Raw genomic sequence first — 7,650 nt, 5'->3', positions numbered from 1 at the left:
GAACTGGCTCGAGATCCTGAAAAAAGAAAGCAAATCCCTCTTATGCAAGGGGTCGAAAGGACTATTTCCTATGTGAGACCATTTCCACGATGAAGGTCATGGGTTGCAGTGCTGTCCCATAAACTTATAAGATAAACTACATATATATAAATGTGTCACCTATTTGGCTCTCCTGCACTACAGTACATATATTTTCAATGCCAGGGTCCTCAATTTATTACTTGGGGAGACAGCAGTGTAGTAAACAGCTACTCAAGGAAATATGGCTTTCTACAACCATTTATAAGTGCTTGTACCTTCTGTGATTAATCTTTTGTTTTTATGTCACAGTGTCAGTTTGTCGTACAATGCATAATGGGGTTTACAGACCATCTCTTCTCTTCTCTTGTTTTGTTTTTTGTTTTACTTTTACAGATTAACTTCCTGTCATCACAGCAGCATATTCTTCTTCTTTTCAGAAAAACTGCAAGTCTCTATCAAATGTAACAAATGGCACCAACCCTTATTTGTTAGCTTGTTTATTGATTACTGTAGGCATGCTGGATGGATTCTGTGGTTCTGTTAACTGCTGTGGTAAAAGGTGATTGTTTGTGTGTGAATGCACAGTGTAGCTTTATCTCAGATGGCTTTATGGTTCATCTAGTGGTAGTGGTCCCTTGGACTATAAAGTCTGTGGCAGAGAAACTTAGTGAGTTATTTGTATTCAAAGACATTTCTGGAAGGGTTCAGCTCGATTGGAGCGTCCTGGGGTCACAAGCGGGTTTTGTTTTGCTTGACTGCATAATCTGGACGTAATAAGCTCATTGCATCGTCCCTGTCTTGCATCTCTGAAGCCATAAACTCTGTAGGTCTGTCACCAGTGGAGGCTCTTGGTCAGAGAGTTTGAACCAAAAATACAGCCCTGGTGAACAGAGCTCTGGTGCTGGGAAGGTTTGATTGGTCCACTGGTGATTTTAGCGGATGTTCGAGGTATCTATAGGATTTGTTGCAGTACTCTTGTGTTGGGGAGGATAGCAGTTTTATTGCGTGGTGTCAGAGGTCGAGGGTTTTTTTCTAGCGGGATTCTGGTTGCTGCTGCTGCAGTGAAGCAGTTGGCAGTAGTTTGATATGTGATGAGCCTGCTCGTCACACTAAGGTCATATACTCTAGTGTAGGAGAGCTGAATACATCACAGGTTTGTTTGTCTGTATATACAGAATATACTGTATTATATAGGTATGAGACATAACTGTCTCCTGTGACCTTCAGTCCATCTAACAAACATATCTTTCCAAGAAGTGAGAAAGAAGAACCAAAGGCACTGAAAATATATGTAGTGTGGCACTGGAGAACTGAAAAGATGAAAGGTATATTGATTTGTATACACATATAATAGTTTATGGTGCAGCACTGTAACTCATGACCTTCAGCATGGAGCCGACCTTTTACTTCCTGCATGGAAAGACACACATAGGAAATACTCACTCAACATTTTGCATTAGAGGGTTTTAATTTGTATGTAATTCCTTTCTTTATTTGCATCTTTATGAGTTGTTTAGACAAAACAGTATGTTATGTTAGGTGTACCTTTTTGGGAAAAACATAATAAAGGATGAAAAAAAAACTCATTATTTTACATTAATCTCATAAAAGCAGTCCTGGAGCAGAGTAATAGACACTGTTGGTTCTTTTTTAAATCGTTGGTAGAAATATAGAAATATACCAAATATTTCTATATTTCTACCAAAGATTTAAAAAAGAACGCCTCTATTTAATAATCTGAACACCCTAGTTCCATCAAGCTAAAAAACATCTGCTCTTAAAAATGCAGATAACAGAGCTAATGCTGTTTTGATCTGACAGCAACGGCACGATCCTTTCCGTAACTAGAAAATGTTGATTTAAACTTTGACTTAAAGCTCCTGATAAGGGGTAAATGTAGCACTATGTATCACCCCGGAGGTCTGAGCTCTGTCAACTTTATCTGCAAACAGTGCAATCAGGGACATCTAGTCAAAAAAACAACCCTAGATAAAGTATTGACATTGATAAACACCAGTAAATGCAAGGTTATTGAGCGGTGTGCTGGACAGTGTGAGCCAACCACACAGGGAGAGGTAACACCTTACGTAAGAGACTGGGCTCAGATCCCAACACTCTATTAGATCGACTCGGCCTTTGGTTGGTGCATTGACAAGAACACATACGCAGGATTCCTCCCTATACTCACCCCATGTCCTCTCAGACACAAAAGGGTTGTAAATATTTAACATTAGAACACAACAGTCTATCCAAGCAGGGATTTAGACAGTCACCACTGTGGTTTTGGTGTCACTGTTAAAAAAACAAAGCACAGTCATGCACTGACGCTGGCTCCCACTAAGCTTCAATTAGTTGGCAACCCAAAGCAGTCATTTTTTACTTTGCGGTTCAATATCTTACAATATTTCCCCAAAATGTAATGGGTTTATTACGAGCTTTGAGCAGGACCAGTACACCAAAGTGTATGTTTCATAATATCACACTCAGACAATCATGTTTGTGACTGAATCACTGCTGCCTCATATTTTGCTCTGTAACTGTTACATTAACATATATACCTGTTTCCCAAAATGTTGTTAAAGCCTGAAAGCTATGTTTTCAATCTTAAGTATTTATCTATAAAACAAAATGTAGATACACCCCTAGATTCCACTAAATCCTACAAACCTCCTTTAAGCTTATCACCGGTAGGTAAATCTGGTGTCTGTGGCGACTTTCCTGCCAGCATCGGTGCCTTTTACACCAACCAACAATACCAGCATTTTAAGTGATGCTGAGTAGAACTGAATTTTGTGTTTGTGTAATTGCTCTCACTGCCAGAGGGGGAGACAAAAGGTTAGGCACTGCAGGTTTACACAACCCACCAACAAATATATTAAGTATGTAACATCATCTTTTTCTAAATGAAACCCCAATTCAAAGCAGTGAGAAAAGCACAGAAACTAAATTAAAACAGAAATAACAGTTATAACTGGCAAAAAGTAGATCTGTTCATGTACGACTCTATCACACAAGATAAAAAGCTGTTTGTCAATAAGTGTTTTGAGGACCTTTAAGAAGGACCAATCCGTGTACCCACCTATTCCCAGTGCTAAGACCATCATAGACATTTCATTCAACATTAGGTTGTAGGTAAGGAATCTGAATCAGATGAATAAAATATGTATAATAGAATAGAAGTAGATGTAAACAGAACAGAGATCACAATCATGACCTTTCTCTCCTCAGCTCTCTTGTTTCCTGCTGGACCTCCTCCAGAGCTTCCCTCAGTTGTGTCACTTCCTCTTCAGCTGCGCAGCACTTCCTGTTCATTTGTTCCTCTCTCTGCCGCCATGACAACAGCTGCTCCTGTACGGTGTCGCACCTTTGTTGGCATGACAACCACCTCTCATGTTTCTCCTCCAACTCCGCTTTTAACCTGTGGAAACGATGCACAACATGAAACACAAGCCATACTGTAATATGCTAGGAGGAGATATCTGCATGTATATAGGGCATGTGCACGCAACAACCACACAAACGCACACACCTGCAGGAACACAGTAACTCTGTACTGGCAGGTCAACAGGTGAGCGTACGCGTCAGAGTAAGTCTGTTACGTAAGAGAGAAGCCGTTTATTCTCCAACCTTATCAGGCTCCTTATAGTCAAGTGGTTGACACACACCAAAACTGGGCCAGGCCCCAAATTCAAACACCCATTCTCTTTGTAAAAGAGACAGGCAAGCTTTTCCACACAGGTCAAGTACCAAATCATTGTCGTGTTGTTCTGACAGTGAACTTTGGTTTGTCAAGTAGTACTGACGAAAACACAAAGGAGACAAGAACACAGATATGTCAGTATCTGTGTTCTTGCAAAATCAGTCCCCCTTCATCAAAATACATTTTTGAAAAGAGAGTCCAAGAAAAGAAAGAGACAGACAGAGAGAGAGAAAGAGCACTTAACTGTTATCAAACACAGGAAGGGGTGTTTTCTCATCTCATCTCTGCTCCTTACTCTGAGTAAAGGTTGGGTATAAGACTATTTAAACACAGTGAAACTGGACAGTTTCATCACTACCAGATTTCTCTGCAGAAACCAAAAGCTGCTTGACCAGATAAACATTATCTTTAGTGTCCTAAAGTATGGTCTCCAATCTTAGACAGTTTGGTAAATTGCTGTCTCCCATTACATTTTCTCTCAGCTATGGAGGGGGTGCTTCCTCCCTCCCAAAGCTCTCATCCCATCTGAAATAGCCTCCACCCCCTCCCCACTGGAGTGCTATCATATGTTACACTGTATAGGAGCCAGAGGGTGAGATCAGAGACCGCTGTGTGGGAAGGGAAATAAATTGACAGTGTAATTGAACACACCAGGCTGCCAGTGGCTTAGAAAAAGAATACCAGCAGATACCATGTGAAAAAACACACACCCCACATACATCTAACGCCTGCATGGAAAGATGAGAGGCCCTGTGTGTATAAGTCTGTCTGTGGGTGTACACATGTGGGTTGGGTGTGTAAGCACATGTGTCTGCCTGCGTACTGGGGTGATGTACTCCAATAGAAGTGCAACTGCGCCTCTACAGTATGTGCGTGCATCTGTGCATATATGAGTGTATGTGTGTGTGTGTGTGTTTTGTGTGTTTGTGAGAAACATGAGTCCACGCCAACTAAGGAGTGCTTCCATCTGTTGCACCAGCCTCACACGAGACTCTCTGCTGTGTCACTGGCATTTTATGGAGCCTAAGATCTCCTCGACTGATCCAAGAGCAGATCTCAGCTGACACTAATATCCCCACCTCTCTCTGGGAGGAAGGAGGTGGAGAAGAGAACTACAGCAGAGGAAGAGGATGATTTGGCGGAGAATAACTGGGACGAGTACAGTGATTGTGGGAAAGTTGGAGAAGGGATAGGATGGGAACTTATCACAAGATACAAACACAAGTACAGTGAAAAAAAAGAGGAGAGGTCAGTGTACCTGAGTAGTTTTTCTCTGTCCACTTTCTGTTGGCACAGCTGCTCCTCTTTCTGTCTCTGCTGCTCCCTGGAGACCCAAAGTGCACGGCACGGTCACTCAATCATTTGTTTAGTCAGTAAAGGTAGACTGACATACCTGAAAACAAAGTTATACTTTCCTCTTCCCCTAAAATGTATTTCACATTCAATGTACCCACGTTTCACATTTTGGCAGAGGGAAATATAATCTCCCAGAGCATGTTTTTACAATTTCAAGTGTCATTGAAAAGTACTTGAGCAAGATACCAAATCCATACAACTGCTATTCTGTGTACTCCTACGCTTGAATCTCCATGTGGAAGAAGCCAAGCTTAACAATGAATTCTCCCTGTGGGATCAGCAAAAGTTCAACAAAGCTTTCTGTATATCACAACTCGTTTGGCTTGCAAAATACTATTGGTTGTCATTTTACAACCTAACAACTTTCCTTAAGTAATTTAGATTTTTTTTCTTAGGAAAGTAAGTAAATAAGCAATGTGCATGTGAAACGAGCTCTTCTTGCATGTGCAGCTGCTGCCTTGCTCTTGAGAAAGTAAATTAAAAATCAGTTTTAATTCTAATTCTGCGTGCCATGACAGTATGTGGTACTCCCGCCTCCTGTGCACACACACCCACACATAATCACACACACACACACAGACTTTACCCTAACCCTCCTAACCCTGTCGGCCTCTCAGCCTAATCCCCTCTCTGGCGGCATGATCAGTTAATGTGTTTGTGTGTGTGTGCGTGTGTGTGTGTGTAGCTGGCTGTCTAGCCCTGTGACCTTGCCGCCACACGCAATGAGGATACAGAGTGAGAGGGCTCGCACGTCTGAGCTCACAGTCAGACAGCCTATTTTCACTGCCCATCTGCAACTGTGTGGAATCGCTGGGTACATTTTTACTGAAGTAGATTCAGTAAAACAGCCAGTTCATCTCATCTCTCTATTAATAATTTATCATATCGGCATCATAACAGAATGTAGGGATCCCGTTGCTGCGAGCCACATAATGACGTATGGAAGCATTAATAGGAATAAAACAATATGTGAAAGCTAGCCACAGATAGGCAGAGGGGACACAGGCCCAGATACACACATGTAATCAGAGTAATACACTCACAGCTGTCTGGCACCAGTTATCAGCCTCCCTCTCTTTGTAGCTCTCATCACACATCTCCATCCCATTTCCTCTCTCTTGCTCTCTTTTTTTAACCCTCTTTTCCTTCCGTGCTGTCACAGCTACTGGTGATTTAGAGCAGGCCCCTGAGTGCTCCTACACTCTGCCTATTTAGTTGCAGCATACTGTTTGTAGTTTACAGTCCGCTGTGCCTGTCCCTCGTCTTTCCCTGTCTCGCTCCTACTTCTTGTCTTTAAGGTGAGAGATGACATGATATCTGACTCCCAGCTGCTGTTTCCACTAATCTTTATCCTTTGGTCTCCTTTTTTTTAGAGGTGAAAAGGGAGCAGAGTAAAAGTAACAGAATGAAACAGAGGGAGGTGTTTTTGTGAATTACTGCAAGACGAAGGGTTCAGAGTGCAGTCAAGTGTATACAGTGCAGTGAAGGAGTGGCAGAGCTTTTTGGGTATTTTTGTGGCTGCAGGCATATGGTGTACCGAGTGCGCACATGGAAACAAGGTGAGATTTGAAAGAATCTATTATCATACATTATCATAGGGTGTGTTAGGGGGCAGGTTTCCCGATCACGGCATAAGTGCTCGTGAGCGGTGTAAAGAGGAGAAAGACGTTCAAATTGTCTTCTTCCATGGAAATGTGTGCCCAACGTGAACTGAATACATCACTGTCTCCACCCGTAATGACTTGCACTGCATAAACTAAAAGAAGGAATGTAGAATAATGAATCATCGTGTAGCGAATACGTTTGCTGGTTGCGCAAGACTTAATCAAGGTAACCACAGTGGATCTGGATTGTGTAATCACAACTTGACAACAAGCGTCAGTCAAATTACAGATTGCAGACAGAACACATACCTGCCACCTTCAGCTGACTGTGAAGAGAATTAATCGTTGTTTGAGAGTTAGCTGTTGTGAATGACAGATGCTGATAGGAATCAAACATTACTCTTCAATCTGCCATCTTGGCTATTAAGAAGAAAAATGTATTTTTCTCAGTGTAATTAGATATGTCAACCGGTTAAAGAATGTATCATAAAAGTGAAACAGACAAGAAAAACATGTGGGTGTGACTCCACAAATTAAAGTGAAGAAAACTGTGCATAGGTTGCTGTTGATCCAGTCCGAGCAGACGGGTGGCAGGCGGCGCAAAACATGGTGAATCTTGACACCGAAATTGTAATGTACCAGTGACACCCTGCTGAGCCTCTCCTCCCACTGTGGTCTATGGCAAGTGATCAAAATACCAAACAGCCACATAAGAAGGAAAAACCTCTCTGCACTTCAGGAAAATACCATGTCTTTTTCGACATGCGCTCACATGATAACAAAGCCCACAGTGAAAAAAAGAGATTTTTCTTTTAAACCTGAGATAGAAAGAGGAAATAAAGAAAAAAGAAGGGCTGTGGCTGCTTTTGTGTAATATGAGATAAACAGTAAACTAAGATTAGGGAGGGAGACTGTGTGTGTGTGTGTGTCAGTAAAATGTCAGTGGCCTTACTCTTCCTTTGGATGATC

This window comes from Morone saxatilis, unplaced genomic scaffold (genome assembly GCF_004916995.1).
Source record: "Morone saxatilis isolate NCDOM2014 unplaced genomic scaffold, NCSU_SB_2.0 Contig8, whole genome shotgun sequence".
NCBI classification, from domain to species: domain Eukaryota; kingdom Metazoa; phylum Chordata; class Actinopteri; family Moronidae; genus Morone; species Morone saxatilis.
Note: the sequence above shows the minus strand (reverse complement) of the source record.